This window comes from Pan paniscus, chromosome 1 (genome assembly GCF_029289425.2).
Source record: "Pan paniscus chromosome 1, NHGRI_mPanPan1-v2.0_pri, whole genome shotgun sequence".
NCBI lineage: Eukaryota > Metazoa > Chordata > Mammalia > Primates > Hominidae > Pan > Pan paniscus.
In genome coordinates this window covers 78,265,728-78,289,624 of record NC_073249.2, presented here as the reverse complement: position 1 = coordinate 78,289,624, position 23,897 = coordinate 78,265,728, and the positions used below count along the sequence as shown (strand labels likewise).

The following is a 23,897-nucleotide window of genomic DNA, read 5'->3' as shown; positions in this document are numbered from 1 at the left end:
AAAAATATGATGTAGAATATATCACGGAGAAAATCCTTTTAAAGAATATTTTATTGTGGAAATTTTTTTAATTCATAAAATGAGAGAATATAATGAATCCCTATCACCACTTTAAACAGTTATCAATATTCTGCCATTCTTATTACAAATGTATTCCCCTACATTCTTTTTCATTTCGCTTTGTTTTGTTTAGTGGAACATTTTTCTTTTTTCATATTAATTTTTTTATTTTTATTAACTTACCACCATACTAATCGAGATGGTATATTTTTTTAATTTTTAATTTTTTTTTTGTAAATTCAGATTTAGGCCTACAGAGAAGATGGTGGAATACATATATTGTTTGTTTGTTTGTTTGTTTGAGACAGAGTCTCACTCTGTCACCCAGGCTGGAGAGCAGTTGTGTGATCTTGGCTCACTGCAGCCTCTGCCTCCCAGGTTCAAACAATTCTCATGCCTCAGCCTCCCGAGTAACTGGAATTACAGGCATGTACCCCCAGCTAGTGGTGGAATATTTTTAAAGCAAAACCAAGATTTTGCATGCTTTTTTTTGTTTAAGACACAGTCTCGCTCTGTCACCCAGGTTGGAGTGCAGGTACGCGATCTCAGCTCACTGCAAACTCCACCTCCCAGGTTCTAGTGATTCTCATGCCTCAGCCTCCCAAGGAGCTGGGATTACAGGCGTGCATCACCATATGCAGCTGATTTTTATAATTTTTTTTGTAGATACAGTGTTTTACCATGTTGGCCAGGCTGGTCTTGAACTCCTGGCCTCAAGTGATCTTGAGATCTGCCTGTCTCAGCCTCCCAAAGTTCTGGGATTATAGGTGTGAGCCACCATGCCCAGCCCTTTTTTTTTTTTTTTTTTTTTTTTTTTTGAGACAGGCTCTCACTGTGTTGCCCAGGCTGGAGAACAGTCATGTGATCATGGCTCACTGCAGCCTCAACCTCCTAGGCTCAGGTGATCCTTCCACCTCAGCCACAGATAGCTGGGGCTATAGGCACACACCACCACACCTGGATAACTTTTTGTATTTTTTGTAGAGACAAGGTTTGTCATGTTGCCTGGGCTGGTCTTGAACTCCTGGGATCAGGCAATCTGCCTGCCTTGGCCTTCCAAAGTGCTAGAATTACAGGTATGAGCCACCACACCTGGCCTTTTACATCATTTTTAACTATAAATATTTCTGCAAGTATCTCTAAGAGATGAGAATTTTTTAAACAACGTAATCACAATAACTTTTTTATATCCCGTAATATTAACAAGAAATCCTTAACTAGGCTAAGATCTAGTCCAGGAGAAATTTAATTTTATCAGAGTATTCATAAATGGATCAAGTTTTCGAGTGATAGCTTTTCAATGAGACTAAGAATTTTAAAAAGAGGAAAACTTTCAAAATTAAAATTGCAATCTCATTTTTTCTCATATTGCTCTGCAAATATAAATCTGGGCATTCAAACTCCAGAAGAGGATAAAAATAGCCCTATGAATCGAAACCATTAATCATATCCTGTTATTTTTAGTTATCTGTTTCTTCCTGATGTTTTAACTCAACATCAGTTTAATATATTTAATCATGTTTTTTTTAAAGAAAAATATTTTAGATCCATCATGAAAAATTTTAAACAAAAGATAAATTGAAAGCTAAAGCAGGATGGTTGTCTAAGCCTGTGTCCATAACTTTGCACGAGACACTTAGTCATTTGGAAAGTCCTGTGTTAATAGCCTGTTCTATGACTCAATTATCTCCCACATAGAGACAGTAAAAACACCCTTAAGAAAACTCACACCTAGGCCGGGCACAGTGGCTCACATCTGTAATCCCAGCACTTTGGGAGGCTGAGGTGGGTGGATCGCCTGAGACCAGGAGTTCGAGACCAGCCTGGGCAACGTGGTGAAACCATGTCTCTACTAAAAATACAAAAAATTAGCCAGGCCATGGTGGCGGGCACCTGTAATCCCAGCTACTCAGGAGCCTGAGGGAGGAGAATTGCTTGAAGCTGGGGGGCAGAGGCATCAGTGAGCCAAGATTGCGCCATTGCATTCCAGCCTGGGCAACAAGAGCGAAACCCCATCTCAAAAAAAAAAATAATAATAATAAGGCAAAAAAAACCTCACACCTAAAAAAAATGTAAAAATCATACAACATAAATGACCACTGGGTCACAGATGAAATTACCCTCCATACTAAAAGCAGACCCTAATAATGGCAATTTTGAGATAGCCTATAAAATGTGTGGCTCAGGGACAGGGTGCAGTGGCTCAGGGCCAGGGTGCAGTGGCTCACGCCTGTAATCCCAGCACTTTGGGAGGTCGAGGTGGGTGGATCACCTGAGGTTGGGAGATCGAGACCAGCCTGACCAACATGGTGAAACCCCGTCTCTACTAAATATACAAAATTAGCCAGGCGTGGTGGCATATGCCTGTAATCCCAGCTACTCAGGAGGCTGAGGCAGGAGAATCTCTTGAACTGGGAGGCGGAGGTTGCAGTGAGCTGAGATCGCAACACTGCACTCCAGCCTGGGTGACAGAGCTAGACTCCGTCTCAAAAAAAAAAAAAAAAAAATGTGGCTCTGAGTAAACTCTAAGTACCAGTGTTTTATTTTCACTAAAATGTTTAGAAAGATTCTTTCATACATAAAAGATGCTCAACAGTATTTGTTGATTCAATTTAATATTGAAACTAAAATTTTCCAATATAGCAAGTATTGAATTTCAGAGTAGGTAAAACATAATGGATATGCATTATCCTGCATCCTGGAACTCAGTAGGGAAAAATGGGGCTTTTTCTTTTCTTTTCTTTTCTTTCTTTCTTATTTATTTATTTATTTATATATTTATTTGAGACAGTGTCTTGCTTTGTTGCCCAGGCTGGAATGCAGTGGTGTGGTCATAGCTCACTGCAGCCTTGACCCCTGGGCTCAAGCTATCCTCCCACCTCAGCCTCCTGTGCAGCCAGGACCACAGGCACACACCAACACATCTAGCTAGTTTTTAATTTTTTTTTTTTCTTTTTTTGAGACAGAGTCTCGCTCTGTCACCCAGGCTGGAGTGCAGTGGCGCGATCTCGGCTCACTGCAAGCTCCACCTCCCAGGTTCACGCCATTCTCCTGCCTCAGCCTCCCAAGTAGCTGGGACTACAGGCGCCCGCCACCATACCCGGCTAATATTTTGTACTTTTAGTAAAGATGGGGTTTCACCGCGTTAGCCAGTATGGTCTCGATCTCCTGACCTTGTGATCCACCTGCTTCAGCCTCTCAAAGTGCTGGGATTACAGGCATGAGCCACTGCGATCGGCCTAATTTTTAATTTTTTTGTACAGACAAAGTCTCCTTATGTTGCCCAGACTGAAAAGCTTTTTCTTATACACTTTTTAATCTACATTCAGTACATTACCTGCTGTCCCAAATATGTACATTTATATATTTATATTCAGTGTTCATGCTGAATTTATGCTGGTAGGATGGAGACATACAGCATCCCTACATTACCCCCATTCATAACTTCCAGGACTGTCCACAGGATGAGCGATGATGGGGACATTTTCTGGATATTGATAGAAAGGCACTTATCAATACTTCCTGTTTACGTATCAGTGAAGTGCTGATTTTTTTTTTTTTTTTTTTGGAAGAACACCCTAGTTGGTAAGGATGTCGTACCTCTCCAGAAAATTCTACTGTTGCCCTAGACCTAAATACATAGAAAAAAAAAGAAAAAATAGAATTCTATTGCACCCTTTTCTAGCCTGAAATTTATCAGGGCTATGTAGAATTTACTTATCACGTGTGTTCTAATTACATACCAGCATATATATAAACACAAAATATCAGCCCACATGTTTTTCTACCAGCACACTTTCACTCCCAACAGTCACATGAATAAAGTAACAACACATGACCCTCTCCCAAAGTTTTAGGCTATGTTTTGCAGGAAGGATAATATGGGCAAATAAATTCATGTTAACCAGAGCAAAAAACAAACCAACAAACAAAAAAAACTAACGTACCTTGATGCAGTTTTCCTTATAAGTTATGTTTATTCTTCTCCCATTCATCTTTGTGAATAGGAACAATGCCTTCATTATGTTTGCTCCCTCAGAAGAGTGCATCGGAATCACATGAAGAGTTTTTTTTAAAAAAACACCAGTTCCCAGGATTACCCTTTATCAGGAACTTCAGAGAGTAGGGCTCAAGAATCTGTTACCTTAACAGTTCCTCAGATGCTTTTTCTGTTGACCAATACCAACAGCATGTGAGAATTACTGCTCAGGGTACCTAGAGCAGCTCACTACATATAGTATTTGTATATAAATGTTCAATGAATGAGTAAATAAACAAATGAATCAAAACTGGAAATGCACTGGGCTGGGTGGCTCACACCTGTAATCCCAGCACTTTGGGAGGCCGAGACGGGTGGATCACTTGAGGTCAGGAGTTTGAGACCAGCCTGGCCAACGTGGTGAAACCCTGTCCCTACTAAAAACACAAAAATTAGCCGGGCGTGGTGGTGGGTGCCTGCAGTCTCAGCTACTAGGGAGGCTGAGGCATGAGAATCACGTAAATCCTTGAGGTGGAGGTTGCAGTGAGACAAGATCATGCCACTGCACCCCAGCCTGGGGGACAGAGCGAGACTCTGTCTCAAAAACAAAAATAAATAAATAAATTAATTAAAATGTATTTTAAAAACTGTGGAAATGAGCAACTCTGTGAGCTCTGACCACACCCGAGGCCTATTGGTCTATGAGTCTTCTAAGTGTCTTGCATCTTACATCATTTGGCCAGATAGATGCTGGCTCAACTCTGATCTGTGTTGCCTCATTGCATTTCACTCCTGAGCAGCCAGCAGGACCCCACCTCAAAAAACAAGCTGCCTGGCATGTGGCTCATGCCTGTAATCCCAGCACTTTGGGAGGCCGAGGTGGGCAGATCACCTGAGGTTGGGAGTTTAAGACCAGCCTGACCAACATGGAGAAACCCCATCTCTACTAAAAATACAAAATTAGCCAGGTGTGGTGGTGCATGCCTGTAATCCCAGCTACTCAGGAGACTGAGGCAGGAGAATTACTTGAACCCGGGAGGCAGAAGTTGCTGTGAGCCGAGATTGTGCCGTTGCACTCCAGCCTGAGCAACAAGAGCGAAACTCTCAAAAACAAACAAACAAGCAAACAAACTAAAAAACAAAAAAAAAGGAAAGCTTTGCCTTATTTATCTCCTGGCTTGTAAAGTAAGGAGACTGAAATCCTAAATCCCAGTCCACAGAAATACCTACTGGCATTCAATATATTGCTAAAATAATTAATTGGGAAGCCATTAGGCTGAGAAGGCTGCAGTGCCTTGGGTTCCTACATAAGCAAACCAAAAGCCCACTCAGTGTAAACAGTAAAACAAAACATAAGCTTAACCAGTCAGAAACCATAAACTGGCTGGGTGTGGTGGCTCGCTCATGCCTGTAATCTCAGTACCTTGGGAGGCCAAGGTGGGCGCATTTCCTTGAGGTCAGGAGTTTGAGACCAGCCTGGGCAACACGGTGAAACCCCATCTCACCAGGCAACGTGAGCGTGCGCCTATAGTCCCAGCTATTCAGGAGGCTAAGGTGGGAGAATCTCTTGAGCTTGGGAGGTTGAGCAGAGCACTGAGCTGTGATTGTGCCACTGCCCTTCAGCCGCGGCAACAGAGTGAGACCCTGTTTCAAAAAGAAAAGAAAAGAAACCACAAGCTAACCTTTAACTGGAGACATTAAGAATCATACACTGCCAACTCTAACCTCTAACTAGGGACTTTTCTCTTTAACCAAATATTTTATTTGTCTTGCTTGTGTGAGCACCTTATAAAAATTTCCCCCTCATGTTCCCTCAGTGGAGTCCTGAACCACTTGTGATCCAGTGCTGCTTAATTCGTGAATCACTGAATGTTTAAATAAACTCATTAAAATTTTAAGGTGCTGAGGGCCAGGCGCCCTAGCTTGTGCCTGTAATCCCAGCTACTTGAGAGGCTGAGGCAGGAGGATCATTTGAGCCCAGGCGTTGGGGCTGTAGTGAGCTACGATTGTACCACTACACTCCAGACTGGGTGACAGAGCAAGATCCTGTGTCTGAAGAAATAAATAAATAAAAATTTTATCTTGCTATGTACTGTTTACTTTGTATATGCCAGGCATAGTAGAGGATACAAAATAATTATAAAGTTTGATACCTGCATGTATTAGTCCGTTTTCACACTGTTAATAAAGACATATCTGAGACTGGGTAATTTATAAAGAAAAAGAGGTTTAATGGACTCACAGTTCCACATGGCTGGAGAGGCCTCACAATCATGGCGGAAGGCAAGGAGGAGCAATGCCATGTCTTACATGGCAGCAGACAAGAGAGAGTGTGCAGGGGAACTGCGCTTTATAAAACCATCAGATTTCCTGAACTTATGCACTCACGAGAACAGCACGGGAAAAACCCACTCCCATGAATCAATTACCCCCCACCAGATCTCTCTCACAACACATGGGGATTATGGGAATTACAATTCAAGATGAGATTTGGGTGGGGACACAGCCAAACTATATCAGTGCTCTTGGATACTTTTTACATTTAATGTTGGAAAGAGGAAAAAATGTGTCATATCCTATGCTAAGAACTTTGTTGACATCATTTAATTCATTCCTTGGAGCAATTATGTAAGAGGTGTGGTGCGGGATGTATTATTATCTCTATCTCACAGGTTAAAAAAAAAGAAAAAAAAATCCTACAAAGGCTCAAGAGGTAAAATACCAGCTAAAGGTTATATATTGGCACAGTTTGAATTTGAACTTCCCTGACTCAGAACCCAAGCTATTGTCACTAACCTATTATACATGCAAGTGCAATGGAAGTTACTATCCATTCAATATCTACCCAAGAAATATAAAATATGCCTTTACTGTGCACTAGGCCCTGATGTAAATACAGATCACACATGGCAGACATTTAATAGTCACAGCAATGAGTATTATGAAGGAAAACTGTAGGATGTTACACAGTAGCCTGTAACCAGTAACTTATCTTGGTCTGTTAAAGAAAAAATTATTCTAACACTCGTTAAAGACGGTAAAGCTGACTTTATTGGAGGAGGGCCATGGCAATGGGTATAGAAACAACTGTAATGAGGTTTTGCAGTGGGGGAAGGAGATTAGACTCAACTCTGACTCCAACAAAAACAAGGGAAATTTGTAACCAAGTAGTGAGATGGGAGTCAAGTCAGTGGTTGGAAAATTACTTAGAGGGAACATCAAGGATAAGGAGATTTCTGGCTAAATCAACTTCATAGTATTATTGTTAAGGTTAGCCTAGAGTGGTAAGATATGGGGGTAATGAGATAACAAGGGTGGGGAATTTTTCACTTAGTGGGATCGACTTAGTGGGATTGACTTAGTGGGATTTTTGTTCAAACTGGATTCTATGAGGACAGAGAGGGAAGCCCAGAGAGGTTTATTCAAGCAGAGGACTCAGAGGAGGCTGATTAGAGTTTTGGTGAAAGGAGAGAGTCTTTGGCAGGTCTAAGGATTCAGCAAGTAGCTGAATCCTAAGTCCAGCAACTCTACTTTCTAGTTTCATGATTTGGGGGAAGGAACAGTTTATTATCTGCAAAATAAGGGATATAATGCAAATCGTAAGTTTTGTGAGGCTTACCAGATAAAATGTTAAAAGCACAGAATCTAACAAAAAGTAAGCGCTCAATAAACATTACTTAGCAATTACTTTAAACATACATATTAAATAAATATTACATTTAAATATTCGTATCTTTTTATGATCAGGCCTGGAGAAAATTTAAGATGATGCAAACGCAGGGATAAAAGCAGATGAAAATGAGGAGTAGAAACAGAGGAAGGAGCACAGTCAAAGGCCCTGAGGCACGAGAAGCAAGGCATCACAGAACTCGGTTTTAAGGTCCAGTCCTGCCTGGCTGAAAAAGAGAACCCTGCCAGGGGAAGCTGGAACGATGGGTAAGGGACACACCAAAATGTCAAAATTTATCAACTTACATACTTTAATTTTTAATTTATTATTATTTTTTAAATTGAACTGAGGCTTTTGCTATGTTGCCAAGGCTGGTCTCAAACATCTGGGCTCAAATGATGCTCCCACCTTGGCCTCCTGAGTAGCTGGAACTACAAGTGTGCACTGCCACACCTGGCTGACCTGTATGCTCTAAATATACACAGCATACTGGATGTCATACATACCTCAACAAATCAATTCAGTGTAATAAAATTATAAGAAAAATAAGTCACTTTGATAAAGACAAAGGTAAAGAGAGGAAAACAAAATAGCAGTGACCTTAATAGTTTACTTAAATGACATATGGTGGTGACTTGGATTACAATGGTGGCAACTGGAATGGGGAAAAAAATTAAGGACTTGGCGATTGATTAGATATAGTGATTTTCAGGATAAAGGAGAAAATGACATCTGGTGGATTTTCCTGATTTCTGGCTTCAGCAAACTGGATAGATGATGGTATTGCAGGCTGGCTTCCTTGGGGTAACAGTCAAATTAGCATGCAGAACACTAACTAGCATGCTTTGGGGAATGCCAGGGGAAAGGAGGAGAGAGAAGCAGAATCAGACAGACTGAGAAGTTGATCTATGATAAGTCCCAATGAAGGCTTTTGCCAACAGTACATGAAGTTCTGAAACTGAAGTATCCGTTCATAATGGTCCTCAGATGAGATAAAAGGCCCAGATCTTTGTACCCTCACACCAATCAGTCATTTAGATGGTGGATGCCTCTGAAAAGAGTGTGACCTTGGGCAAGGCAGTTCTCATTAGCTGAGGCAATCTCAAAAGAAGGTTTAGTCTCAAAGAGGGCTATTCTCACCCAGCACTCCCAAGAACTCTAAAATCAGTCATTCCTTCCCCAGGAGGGACTGGACAGCACATCTCAGTGTCCACCACAGTTGGTGGTTCTCTCACTGAGACACAGAACCCTTACCTCAAATGGATAACAACTTTACATATTATAAAAACACAAGGGAGGCATGGTGGCTCACGCCTGTAATCCCAGCACTTTGGGAGGCCGTGGCGGGAAGATCACTTGAGGCCAGGAGTTCAAAACAAGCCTGGCCAATATGGCAAAACCCCATCTCTACTAAAAATACAAAAATTAGCTTGGTATGGTGGTGCATTCCTGTAATCCTAGCTACTTGGGAGGCTGAGGCAGGAGAATCAATTGAGCCTAGGAAGTTGCAGTGAACCAAGATTGTGCTACTGCACTCCAGCCTGGACAACAGAGCGAGACCTTGTCTCAAAATAAAATAAAATAAAAAACCCAAACAAACAAACAAAAAAACCCACAACCATCAGTCAAGTGCTATACTAGCTTGTTAATAAAATTTTAAATTTGCAGCTAGACATATGCCTGTAATCCCAGCACTCTGGGAGGTCAAGGCAGGAGGATCCCTTGAGCTCAGGAGTTTGAGACCAGCCTAAGCAGGATAGTGAGACCCTCATCTCTACAAAAAAAAAAAAGAAAAGAAAAGAAGGAAAGGAAAGAAAAAGAAAGAAAGAAAGAAAGGGAAAGAAAAAGAAAGAAAGAAAGGAAAAGAAAGAAAGAAAGATAGAAAGAAAGAGAAAGAAAGAAAGAAAGATTAGCTGGGCAAGGTGGTACACACCTGTAGTCCCAGCTACTTGGGAGGCTGAGGCAGGAGAATCACATGAGCCTTGGCAGTTGAAGCTGCAGTGAGCTGTGATCAGCCTCTGCACTCTAGCCTGGGTGGCAAAATAAATACATTCTGCATTTAATGGTCACAGATGGGTTTTAGAATGCTTGCCTTCTGAAATCACACCATTGCAAGAATAACTCCCTAGTTTCTTGAGAGAATAATGATGGAGTTTCTGTGGAAGTAAAAACAATCTGAGGAAACAATCCAGCCCTGCCTACTTCTCTCAACCCCTACTGCAGGATTCAAGCCTCCTCTCACTACTCCTTGGATTATCATTACAGCCCCTGAAACAGCTGCTCTTGTGCCAGGCAAACCATTTTTCACATTTCAGCTAAAGAAAAGCTTCAGACACTAACCATTTACAGCTCCAGCAGCTAGCACAATCACTGGTACATAGTTTATGCTCAATTAATACTTGTTGAAAGAAAAAGTCACTAAGGAATAATATATATTAAACTGTCTTTCCTATGTGATATCATAAAACTTACACATTTTATCTAGATTACGTAATATCCCAGTTTAAATCTAATCGTTGGCTCCTATTGCCCTCAGTCATACAAAGTCAGTTTACATGACTTTTTGCAATCTGGTCTCTGATCATCTTTGAAGTTTTGCTTTTTTGCCCCTTTTTTCACCTTTCTCCCCCCTCCACCTCTTCCCTTTTACTTTATGAATAACAGAGCTATCAAGATGCTTTTTAAAATCCTCAAACATGCCATGCTCCATTTGGCTTTTGGGATCTTTCCATACGCTGGTCTCTCTGCCTGAAACATTCTTCACCCTTCACTATATGCAAGTTAACTGCCTCCCTTTCCCCAAAACTTGCCCCATCACTTCCTGTCATATCTGCACACACACACATACAGACACACACCCTCACTCATAACATATATTCACATGAGTATCTAATTCCTATAAACTGTTGGGGCTTAATTCTGGGCAGAAATGTAGTTGTAAGCATTAATCAGGTTGCGCTATGACCCACTTCCTTGTAAGTGAAAGTCGCATAACACTAGATACTGACCATTTGCATCTTGATTTTCCCTATAGATAGGATTTCTAACATTAAAATCATTAGGCTTTTAAGAACCACTTAAAGTCGGGCACGGCTGCTCATGCCTGTAATCCTAGCACTTTGGGAGGCTAAGGTGGGCAGATCACCTAAGTTCAGGAGTTCGAGACTAGCCTGGCCAACACGGTGAAACCCTGTCTCTGCTAAAAATACGAAAATTAGCCAGATGTGGTGGTGGGTGTCTGTAATCCCAGCTACTTGGGAGGCAGAGGTGCAAGAATCACTTGAACCCAGGAGGCAGAGGTTGCAGTGAGCTGGGATCTCACCATTACACTCCAGCCTGGGTGACAAGAGCGAGACTCTGTCTCAAAAAACAAACAAACAAACAAAAACTGCTTAAACAGATCCTGAATTCCAGACAGAACAGCTGACACCAACTAGTTTAAAGATCTCCACAGAGCAGCCTAGTCAGCATGAGAATATGGTTTCTTCATCTCCTGCCCCATGACTTTACTTCTGCACTCTTCAACCAATCAACTATCTCTACACTTCAGCCCACTCTGAAACCCTTAAAAACCCAAGCCCTAAACTCCTCACAGCCCAATGATTAAATCTTTCTCTGCTGCAACCCTGCATATTGACTTGCAATAGATCTATTATGGCTACATTCCCTGACCCCCACCATCCCTGGAAATTTGGGTTAGATGCCTTCCTTTGGACTCACAAGGCACTTTTAATTCTCTCATCAGAGAATTTATCACCTGTGATGGTTATTTTTCTGTGTCAACTTGGCTGGGCTACTATGTCAATATTTGGTCAAACATTATCCTGAATGTTTCTATAAAAGAGGTGTTTTTTGTTTGTTTGTTTATTTGTTTTTTGAGACAGAGTCTCGCTTTGTCGCCCAGGGTAGAGTGTGGTGGCCCAATCTCGGCTCACTGCAACCACCACCTCCCAGGTTCAATCAATTCTCCTGCGTCAGCCTCCCAAGTAGGTGGGATTACAGGCACGCGCCATCACACCTGGCTAAGTTTTGCATTTTTAGTAGAGCTGAGGTTTCACCATGTTGGCCAGTGTGGTCTCAAACTCCTAACCTCAAGTGATCCACCTGCCTTGGCCTTCCAAAGTGCTGGGATTACAGGCATGAGCTGCTTCATCCGGCCTATAGAAGTGTTTTTGTTTTGTGGGAGGGGGTGGGGGGGTGATTATATTAACTGTAAATGGATGTATTTTGACCTTCATAATGTGAGTGGGCCTCATACAATCAAGTGAAGGCCTAATGGAAAAAAGACTGATCTCCCCCAAAGGAATTCTTAAGTGTGGCAGCCTTTTGACTTAAACTACAACTTTGTCTCTTCCCTGGGTCTCCAGCCTGTTGGTCTACGTATCCTATTGGTTCTGTTTCTCTGAAGGACCCTGACTAATATGTCACTTTTAATCATAATTACGTATAATTTCACCCCACTCTCATCCCACTTGAATAGAATCTCCTGAGAACAGGAATTTAAACTGTTTTATTCATTTTTATGTCTTCCTTAGCCTGATATATCATGACTTTTTTTTTTTTTTTTTTTTTTTTTAGACAGAGTTTTGCTCTGTTTTCCAGGCTGGAAAGCAGTGGCAAGATCATAGCTCACTGCAGCCTCAAACGCCTGGGGTCAAGAGATCCTCCAGCCTCAGCCTCTCAAGTAGCTGAGATTATAGGCACACACCTGGCTGATACATAGGTAATATGGAATATTGTTTTTTTGTTTTTTATGGAATATTGAAATGAAGAGTTTCATTTCACTGCAATTCCCCAAGGCTGTTAAATACTTTGAGATGCTTTCTCTCAATTCTCTTTCAATCACTATTCCCCTTTCTCTCTTCTATCAAGACCATGCCCTATGAAGTTAACAATGGTCCAACCTCTAGAGAATTGCACTAATTCCCATTTGAAGCAATTATTCACTAAGACTCTCAGCAGCTCATAGAAATATTTCTGAAACAATCATTTAATTAACCCCAGCAGAAAAAATAATAGAGAAGAGCCTGTAGTCCCAGCTACTCTGGAGGCTGAGGCAGGAGAATGGCGTGAACCCAGGAGGTGGAGCTTGCAGTGAGCCGAGATCGCGCCACTGCACTCCAGTCTGGGCGACAGAGCGAGGGTCCATCTCAAAAAAAAAAAAAAAAATAGAGAAGAGAAAGAGAAACAAACCAAAAAACCAAACTAGGTACAAGCTACTGGTGGCATTGTAACATATGAAATTCTCTCTTCCACCACAAGCCTAAAAATTATTCAAAATACCTAGTCCCAATGGTAACCAAAAAAAGTACTATCAATCTTACTTCTCTTAATTACTATGAAGCAATAAAATATTTGACATCAGATAGTTTTATTTATACATATACCCAATTGGTTGGGCAGCAGATACATAAAAAGTCTCGTATACTTTAAGAAATGCTACAAGCGACAGCCAGAGTTACAATTTTAAAAATAATTATTGGGCACTGTATTCATATTCATTAGTAATATCTCACGGATCTGCTTTTTGGCCTAAAAATTTAAGAAATTACAATTTTCTGTATCTTCAGTTACCACCTGGCTATTTTGCTTTTGTAAGCTTTTCCTGTTCTGCCTTTGTTGTGACCCCTTTCCCTTTGTGATCTTCCCCTTCAGATCAGTGCCTTTTATCGCTACTCATTTGCTGACTCAGGTGAATTTACAGCCTAAGGCAAAAATGGGAGCCAGCAAAGTTTGTTTTCTCAGTCTCTCCCCTCTTTCCCTCCCTTCTTCCTGCAGCTCTGTGAGGGACTAAATCTTCCAGATATTCTGTGCTTATTAACAACACAGCACCCTCTTGACTTGGAATCCATAGCTGTAAGAACTTAGTTTCTCCTGTCAGCTAAGAAAACTCTGGGAAAATTTTTGGTGGACAGTAAATGCCAGGTAATCCAAACTTCATTAATTTATGACATAACAAATAAATACAACTTTTAGCCAAACTGTCCCCTTTATTCAATTATAAAAAGTGTTTGCTAAGTCAATAAACAGACTGGTAATTAAAATATTTATCGGCCGGGCGCAGTGGCTCACGCCTGTAATCCTAGCACTTTGGGAGGCCGAGGTGGGTGGATCACCTGAGTTTAAGAGTTCGAGACCAGCCTGGCCAACATAATGAAACACCCTCTCTACTAAAAATGCAAAAATTAGCTGGGTGTGGTGGCGGGCACTTGTAATCCCAGCTACTCGGGAGGCTGAAGTAGGAGAATTGCTTGAACCCAGGAGACGGAAGTTGCAGTGAGCCAAGATTGTGCCACTGCACTCCAGCCTGGGTGACAAGAACAAGACTCCATCTCAAAAAATAATAATAAAATAAAATAAAATAAAATAAAGTATTTATCCTACTTGGCCGGGCGCGGTGGCTCATGCCTGTAATCCTAGCACTTTGGGATGCTGAGGCGGGTGGATTGCCTGAGCTCAGGAGTTCGAAACCAGCCTGGGGAACACGGTAAAGCCCCATCTCTAAAAAAAAAAAAAAAAATTACCCGGGTGTGGCAGCATGTGCCTGTAGTCCCAGCTACTCCAGAGGCTAAGGCAGGAGAATGGCTTGAACCTGAGAGGCGGAGGTTGCAGTGAGCCAGGATCACACCACTGCACTCCACACTCCAGTCTGGGTGAGAGAGTGAGACTCCGTCTCCAAAAGAATAAATAAATAAATAAATAAATAATTTATCGTACTTTATATATAATGTAAAATTTTACATATAACATATAATATAAACATTATAATGTACTCAACAGATAGCCTCTCACAAGTTGGCCAAAGGTTTTTTTTTTGCGGAGCGGGGGAAGGAGTCTTGCTCTGTCGCCCAGGCTGGAGTGCAGTGGCAGGATCTCAGCTCACTGCAACCTCCGCCTCCTGGGTTCCAGCAATTCTCCTGCCTCAGCCTCCTGAGTAGCTGGGACTACAGGCGCCCACCACCACACTCGGCTAATTTTTCGTATTTTTAGTAGAGACGGGGTTTCACTGTGTTAGCCAGGATTGTCTCGATCTCCTGACCTCAGGTGATCTGCCCGCCTCGGCCTCCCAAAGTGCTGGGATTACAGGTGTGAGCCTCCATGCTTGGCCCATTTTTTTCTTAGTTTTTGTTTTTTCTGGACCTCCCGCAAAGGTGATTTGTTGAAGAACTATCAACATTTTTCTTATCTTTATTAGCAAATGTACAACATCTGTTGATGTTTATAAACTGAGATTACATTTTCATGCAGTATTTGGGTATTCTGGTTTTCTTTACACCAGGCTTATCATGTTTCATAGTTTTTAACTAAATATGATTTGCTGGATCATTCATAAAAAGAAAACAAAATTGTCAAATGCACCTAAACACTTAAGAAACACAACTGCTAATCCTTTTGTAGTTCATAAGTGTGATGATTCAGTGTTCACATGAATGTATGAGATGCGCCAACCTCAAACCTTGTTATGACGTGGTCCATTACCCATCTGATGTGAAAATTTAAAATTTTTAAACAAAGAAGAGAGAAAAAAGGAACATTACTGCTAATAAAGTATGATACTTTCACTGATCATTTTGTTTTTAACTACTCTACCGTAAAATTTCAGTGCCTACAGGATTATGGAATCAATCACAATGAGAAGGGTAGAAACTCATTAAATCATTAGCAAATAAGGCTGGACAATCACAAAGAAAATACGTCATATTGTTTGGAGAGTGAATTTGTTTTCAGTAAGAAACTAGTTTGCCTGATTCCACACCACCCAATTGGAAATTTGATAATGTTATTCTAAAATTATTGTTTAAATAGAAGTGTTGTAAATTAAATGAAAAGTTTTCATTCGATCTGTCATGAAGACATTTTTGTTATAACAAATTTGTCTACAATGGTGGAGTGTCAGGAGAAGTGCAATCCAAGTCAAGGAGACTTCAGTCACATTTTCCCCAATAAATTGGAAACAAAGGTAGTAAGACTGCTCTCTAAAAGTTAGACTTTAAGATCACATACATAGCTAGGAGCAGAAATAAGCAAAGTCACCTTTAAAACACAAACTGGTTTGATTTAACTATAACTTGATTTTTATTGAAATAATATTGCAAAGAGGTTTGGGTAGCCATGGAAACAGAGAAAGTAACGTACAGGGGGCACTTTAGGGCCAGTGGCCATCCAAGTGCTGCTAAGGAGACAAGGAGCACAAATCAGCAGCTCAGCAGGATGTCACCACTATATTGGAGATCAATGTGGGCAACTGCAGCCATTGGAAATTGAGAACTTCTATTTTCAGGACAAAATTGTTCTGTTGTGAAGATAGATGACTCAAGAAAAGTCTATACATATAACTCCACTTGTTCAGAATATGTGCTCATCAAGCAACCTTCTGATAATGCCTTGGTTTCCTGAGTAGGTTTGGCTACACAGAAAATGCACTCAGCGGGGCCAGGCACAGTGGCTCACACCTGTAATCCCAGCACTTTGGGAGGCTGAGGCAGGCGAATCACATGCGGTCAGGAGTTTGAGACCAGCCTGGCCAACATGGCGAAACCCCATCTCAACCAAAAATACAAAAATTAGCTGGGCGTGGTGGCGCCTTTGTGTAATCCCAACTACTCGGGAGGCTGAGGCAGGAGAATCGCTCGAACCTGGGAGGTGAAGGTTGCAGTAAGCCGAGATCACGCCACCTGGACAACAGAGTGAGACTCCATGGGGAAAAAAAAAAAAGAAAGAAGGAAGGAAGGAAGGAAGAAAAGGCAGGCAGGCAAGGAAGGAAGGAAGGGAGGGAGGGAGGGGAGGGGAAGGGAGGGAGGGAGGGGAGGGGAGAAGGAGGGAGGGAGGGAGGGGAGGGGAGGAGAGGGGAGGGAAATGAGAAAATGTACTCAAGAAAAGATAGAACCTTGGGTCCATGCTGGCATACCGGAGGCTTTCTGTTTCTGGCAAAAATTAAAAGAAAAAAAGAAAAAAAAGTATTGGCTTTGCAGTTGTTGAGTGTTCAGGTGTATAAATTAAAGCTCTTGGAAATTAATAATTTAATACATGTCTTTTTTTTTTTTTTTTTTTGAGACAGAGTCTCGCTCTCTCGCTCTGTCGCCCAGGCTGGAGTGCAGTGGCAGGATCTCTGCTCACTGCAAGCTCCGCCTCCTGGGTTCACGCCATTCTCCTGCTTCAGCCTCCTGAGTAGCTGGGACTACAGGCGCCCGCCACCACGCCCGGCTAATTTTTTTTTGTATTTTTTAGTACAGACGGGGTTTCACTGTGTTAGCCAGGATGGTCTCGATCTCCTGACCTTGTGATCCGCCCGCCTCGGCCTCCCAAAGTGCTGGGATTACAGGCGTGAGCCACCGCGCCCGGCCATACGTGTCAGTCTTATGACCTTGGTTAATGTAATTTCATCTGATTGCTGAAGTTGTTCTCCATTGCTCAAGACAGATGTTTTGGCTGGGCGTGGTGGCTCATGCCGGTAATTCCAGCACTTTGGGAGGCCAATGTGGGAGGCTTGCTTGAGCTCAGGAGTTCGAAACCAGCCCAGTCAACATAGCAAGACCTCGTCTCTACTGGCAAAAAAAAAAAAAAAAAAAAAAGCCAGGTTTTGTGGCAAGCACCTGTAGTCCCACCTACTTGGGAGGCTGAGACAGGTGGATTGCTTGAGCCTGGGAGGTTGAGGCTTCAGTGACCTGTGATTATGCCACTACACTCCAGCCTGGGCAGCAAAGTGAGACCCTGCCTCCAAAAAAACAAAGAAAGATGTTTCTGTGACCAGGACACTATAGACCAGATCCTAGAAGGTTGTAGAAATTCACTAAAGTAATGCTTCCTTGTCCTCTTGTGGATGATCAGTAGGCTTTCCCCTGGCAATGACCCTATATCAATAAAAAAAACTTTTTCTTTTCTTCTTTTCTATTTTTTCGAGAAAGAGTCTCACTGCAGCGTCAACCTCCTGTGCTCAAGTGATCCTTTTGCCTCCAGCCTCCCAAGTAGCTAGGACTATAAGCATGTGCCACTATGCCTAGCTAGCTTTTTTTCTTTTTAATTTTTTTGCAGAGGTAGGGTCTCACTATGTTGCCCAGATTGGTCTTGAACTCCTGGTCTCAAGCAATCCTTTTGCCTTGACCTACCAAAGTATTAGTATTACAGGCATGAGCCACCAAGCAAGTCCAGACTTTTCTACTTCAAATTAATATTAGTGGGGAGGGAGGTGTTCATAATTTACCTCTCTTTATTATTTCATTTATTCTAACATTGCTACAGTGACAATTCCATGGACATACACCAGCTACTGGCGGGGAAGATCGTTCAGACCAGAAGTGGTAAGAAATCCTTGAATCTTAAATATGTCATAGGTAGTTCACAAAGAGGACAAAAGATACCATTTACTAAACATTCGCCATCTGTTCTGACATAATATTATCATCATTGTAGTCTCCCACTTCCAGATACACTCATCTGCCTGTTACACTTGCCTAGTAAAAGCCAGCATGGGTGAATCTTACTATTCAACGGAGCTGAACACTGTGCTGGAGAGATCATATAAATAAACTGAATGGCTTATCTCACATCCATAATTAGAAACTTAAAAAGTGCTCTCAGCAGCCCATGCTACTCTGTTCCTCACACTAGTTTTACTTTCACTCTCTGTGATAACTTTTCAATACACCAAGACTTCTCAGCTTGCCCCAAATTCACTGAGACATACTGGCGAACTGCTGGTTCAACCATTTACACATCCACCCACCAGACATAAGAGTGCTCATTTCACTGAGGCTTATTATCAACTTGTAAACGTGGTCAATTCAAGACTTCTTAGAAAGGTCTCAGGTCCAAGCTTTGTCCTGAAAAGATAATTCTGATTGCAGAAACTCCCTCCGTCCAGCAGGAAGCGCCAGCACCCTCTGTCGGGGTTGGGCCGCCACGGAGGCTTCACGTGATCCGGCCGTCTCTGCGCAGGAGTGTGGTCTTGCGGAGATTTGCCCTACGTACTTAGCGTCATGACGTAGTACGTAGGGGCTGGCTAGCCGCCATCTTGCTTCTTTTTCTCGCTCGCTCGCTCCCTCTCGGGAAGCTGCGAAAGTGCTTTGGCGGTTTGTCCATCCGCAGCTTCGGCTTTTCCAGTCTGGTGGCCCTTCCGGCCACCTCTTTAACCCTAGCTTTCCCTCCCCCTTCTTTCGGTCAGAGATCGGCGGAGACCCTCGAAGTGCGCAAACTTGACACTCACCCTGACCGGTAAGGAAAGCGAGGGTGTGGGGGCCGCGATCAACGAGGGCCCCATCGGGAACGGCCAGAGTGCGGCCTGGGGCGTGGGAGCGCACCCAGACCCTGGCGCCCGGAGGCTAGGGGGCCGCGTGGAGAGGGCCTTGGGTCCGGGCATTTCCCTTCTGTTTGGTTACCATCATCTCTGTGTCTGGGGAAGTCGGCCTCCAGCTTGGGGAGCGGGAAACCGGAGTCAGACCCGCCCCATGTGGTCTGCAGCGGGAGTTCTGGACCGGTCTGTCTTGCTCCCACCTAGACCCCAGTCCTGGCCCTGCGAGGGGATCACGCATGTTGCCGGGTAAGCGAAGGGGGTTTCCGTCTTCCTGGACTGGCGGACGTGCAGTCTTTTTTTTTTTTTTTTTTTTTTTTTTTTTTAGTGTCGGGTATGCGTTCCCCCAAACAACTGAAGGACTCAACCGGGGCTTTCACTGTCTACCTCTTCCTGTGTAGTGAGGGTGGGACTTGCAATGAGCAATGTATGGGAGGGTCTGGATTAAAGACCTGGTTAGATGAGAGGCTCCTCGGGGAATCAAGACCAACCCTACTTCCGCTAGGGAAGTGCTGCCCAACTCCGGAGGAGGATTTGGGTAGTCTTTTCACACTCTAGGCCGCTCCATCCTCTAACTTGCGTGGTGAATCTCGGTAGCTCCCTGTCTTTGAGATAGCGTTGATATTGGTGGTGTCAGGGTAAAGGCCCCGTTTTAGGACTGAAGGGCATGGGGCCACTATAGAGACATTGATAGAGTCTTCCTTCCTTTGCATGAGAGGAGTACCTTTAATTTAAAGGGATGTATGTGTGTTTTGACATTATTTGGAATCTTTTGAGGGTCTGACATGCCTGATGTTTGCTGGCTTATAAAGCTACCCGGATTTCCGCATTGGCTGGTTTTTCAGCCTGGGTTCATAGATTCATACCTCGTTAGAGTACTTAGAATTGTACAGTAGGCGGCTCTGCTGTAAGATTTTCATTTGGAATGCACCAGAAGAATCGGAGGATTTTTTGATTGTTGAGTACTTAATAGCTTACTCCTGCAAATAAAAATAATAGGGTGATATTAAGCACCTACCAAGCCTAACCCCACCATTTTTCAAAACTAGATTTCACCTCCCATATTGGTAATTAAGATGCTGCTTTGACTGGAGCCATTTTTAGGTGTGTGTCACAGATGCACTGCAGCATCTTTTCTGGCTCACCCCAAATGCATTGATCCCCTAAAAAATTAGGAATAAATTGAACTTGAATTTTGTCTTTAGCATGTAGTCAAATAGTAATTCTCTCCTTTTCTGTAAGTGGATTTTCAGAATATAGCCTTTTTAAGTGATTGTGTTTGCTCTGCTTAGCTTATGTGTGGCTGTTCTCCATTAGGTGACCTTTTGCTATACACTGAGCACAGTAATAAGTCCTTTTCATACATTTTTTTTTTAATCTCCACAACAGACCTTTGAGAAAAGTGCTATTAAGATCATCCCCATTTTACAGATGAGGAAATGAAATCTGAGAGAGTAGTCTGACCAAGGTCACATAGCAGTTATTGGTGGTATTGTGTAGGTTCAGTTCCATACTGTCTGAACCCAAAGGGGATGCTCTAAACCTTCAACCTGCTTTTTAAATTATAAACTACAGTAACTAAATAAGATAAAGCATTATTAACTAGTAGTTTTTCTTTAGCTTGACTAGTATATGAATATTGTTGCATGCTAAGGTTAAAGTGTTGAAAGTTGTAAAAATGGAATATATCCACTTTGGACTTGGGGTAGAGGCTAATTTTTTTGCGTCCTTTTCTATTTGAGTGCTTAGAGATAACTTAAAACTAACTCTACCATGTCATAGATATAATTTTTAAATTTAGGCGTCTGATCTATATTATTGGTAGAATACTCCCTCATCTATAAAATGGTGATGTTAGGACTTCCCTCAGAGGCTTTTATAGGAGTAAAAAAAGATAATGGATAATGTATGTAAAGGGCTTATTACTATGCTTAGTGCATAGTAAAAGGTCAACTAATAGTGGAGGGAGAATGGTAGGATATTGGTAGAAGAAAATACTCTCTTCCAAGCAATAAATAATCTGTAAATTCTCAGGGTGATGTATATATTTCTTTAGGTACATAAGAAAATTTCACCTCCCCTTATCCCTGATATGTCTACTTATATGCAGGATTTTGCTTCTTAGCGATTTCTTTATGCTCTACAGTAAATATCCCTGGGATGAGTATCTTGTTCATAGCTGAAAATGCAGAAGTTCTGGCTCATTCCAGCCCCCTCTCTTCTTCTTACCCCCACCCCACCCTCTTTACTGATAAAATGTCTTTGAAGATTATATTATATCCCTGTCTGCCTCCAAGTGCCACCCCTAAACACTACTTCAGTTTGTTAGTTAGGTAACTTGTGTTTTGGATGCTATTTATGTCATATTTGCAAATGACAAGAATTGATCATTGGTAAAATGTTACATAAGTTAGTACAGAATTGTATTCTTACAGTGAAGGAGATACAAAAATTGTGTCTGAGTTATGACACACTTTCATTTCGGTAAATCGTGATTTTGTCACCTTATGAATAGGACAACACAATGAAAGCTTATCTCAGTCTATGTTAATTGTTGCTTACAAGTCTGAGAGTTACTGTGTTAGTTTTATGAGTAATAACATTTTAAATTCCTCGCTAATCTCATTGATGCATGAGCCAGAACACCTTTGTGGATAAAAGCGTTCTATAGAGAGGGTAACTTTAGTAAATTTTCTATTTAAGAGACAGACCTAACTCTGTTGCCCTGGCTGGCCTCCAACTCCTGGGCTCAAGAGATTCTCCTGCCTTAGCCTCCCAGGTAGCTGGGACTAGAAGTGCCTACCATTGCTCCCAGCATTGCCAGTTACATTTCTAGTCCTTATTTTCCTCCAGATTATCAGAAAGCATGTTTTGGGGCCTGTGACTACATGTATTTGCTGGCAAATCCAGTCAAACAAGGACTGTTACTTAGTTTCAACCGGAAATTTTTATCTCATTGGCAGACATGATTAGCTGTTAACTAAGAGTCTGAACACAAGATTGTAATGAAATTATTATGTGAATTATAGTCAGTGTGATATACTCACCCTGTGTGGTGCTGCTATGTGCTTAACATTAAGGGAAGATGGAATATCATTTGAGGAGCACGTCTAGTATTAAAAAAACTATTGGGTATTATGTATGTAGCATACTACATAGGAATATGTACTACATACTATCTGGTAATTTTTCTGTTTTCTGTGTTCTAATACTAGTTTGTTTTCCTCTACTAGACTGTTTCCATGTCCTCATCACCTTGTATGGTGGTTGGCGTATACCTAGAGTTTATATGTTATTGAATGAATGAGGGTGAGAAACACAAAAGAATAGACCCACAAGATTAACTGATAAGTATATTATTGGAGCAAAAGAAAACGCTGTCAGGTTTTTTTTCCTTTACCTCTAAGAATAGTATCACAGGTAACCTTCGAAGAGTTTGTGTTAAATAATATGCATTGTGAGATTTATTTACATCTGATTTTTAAAATTTTTAGCTTATTCAACAAAGATTGAAGATTCTTTTAATTTTGTAAGGCCCAGTGAATCAGAGCAATATGGCATTTGGTCCACTCCCAAGGTGTTCACAGCCTTAAGGATTAATGTTAAAAGTTATCTTGTAGTCTTTGGATTCATGCCAGAAGATAAAAAGGTGTATAAGAAGGTAAGGGAAATTTGGTACAGAAAATTACAGATAGTACAGATTGAGTTCCTAGTTGATTATAAGTGAAGCTGTGATGGCTAAGAAAAATCAAGAATAATTGTGATTATTAATATTTCTTGAGCACTTACTATGCCATGTTACTAAACTAAGACTATTTTTTGAATGATCTATTTAAATCCATATTGCAGAAAGCCTAAAAGGAAGAGATTTAAGTAATTTGCTCAAAGTTACTTAGCTTTTAAGTGGTAGAAATGGCATTTGAATTATTGATCCAGAGCCTGAGTGCCTAACTCAACTACATGGGTTTCCTAGTGGCCAGTATTTTCCAAACTTAAATCATTCACAATTTCTGCTTTGTCCCAAACCATCTGCCTGTTACTTAATATTTTTCTTCAATTCAACTTGCTGTCTTTTAATTAAATGAATTTAAACGAATTTTTTTTTTCTTTTTTTAGATGGAGTCTCACTCCGTTGCCCAGGCTGGAGTGCAGTGGCGCTATCTTGGCTCACTGCAACCTCTCCCTCCCGGGTTCAAGTGATTCTCCTACCTCAGCTTCCTGAGTAGCTGGGATTACAGGTGCCTGCCATCACGCCTGGCTAATTTTTGTATTTTTAGTAGAGATGGGGTTTCACCATGTTGTCAGACTGGTCTCGAACTCCTGACCTCGTGATCCGCCCACCTTGGCCTCCCAGAGTGCTGGGATTACAGGTGTGAGCCACTGCATCCTGCCGTTTAAAAGGAAATTTTTATGATTATTTGGCATTAGCTTCCCCCCAACATGTTTTAAAATAAACATGATTTTACATAATTTTCTGTGGATCACTTAAAATCATCCAGTATACTACCAGTCTTTGTATTCCACCCTTTGGGACATTACTGCTATAAGAAATGAATACTGGATAGGATCAGGCCACAGGTACAGTTAATGAAGGTCGAAAGCCTAGAATGGAATAGATTGATAAAATAGGAAATGGCAGCATTACAGGAATAGAGATATGAATTAGTCTTAACTACATACTTGAGACAACCACTTTCATGATAAACCGCAAAGGAGTAGGTTTATTTAGATAGAGAAATGTAATAGGATGTCTAGGACAGTCTATGGCAAGGGAAGAACAAGACAAAATAAGAAGGAAGTCACTATAGAAATCAGGGCAGAAGAGAATAATCTAAAAACAGGATTATTAGAGCTAAATGTAGCAGAGTTCAGAAAAATATGTGACAAGTAGTCTTTGGATT

General features: G+C 41.6%; 1 protein-coding gene and 1 non-coding gene across 18 annotated transcripts in view; both read left to right on the top strand.

The window, feature by feature from the left end:
* The first annotated feature begins 15,095 nt into the window (after positions 1–15,095).
* Positions 15,096–15,198, top strand: LOC112438693 (small nucleolar RNA U13). Its single transcript, XR_003027068.1, has one exon. It is a non-coding gene; the product is annotated as a small nucleolar RNA U13 (small nucleolar RNA).
* Positions 15,199–18,663: 3,465 nt separating this feature from the next.
* The window catches only part of PRRC2C (proline rich coiled-coil 2C), a 109,890-nt gene continuing 104,656 nt past the window's right edge, over positions 18,664–23,897 (top strand). For 12 of the 17 annotated variants that reach the window (XM_034940455.3, XM_055111658.2, XM_034940501.3 and 9 more), the window contains exon 1: positions 18,664–18,920. The gene's annotated coding sequence lies outside the window, so the exon portion shown is untranslated. The remainder of the gene's footprint in view (positions 18,921–23,897) is intronic. The other 5 variants (XM_008978301.5, XM_034940478.3, XM_034940464.3 and 2 more) reach the window with 2 other exon arrangements.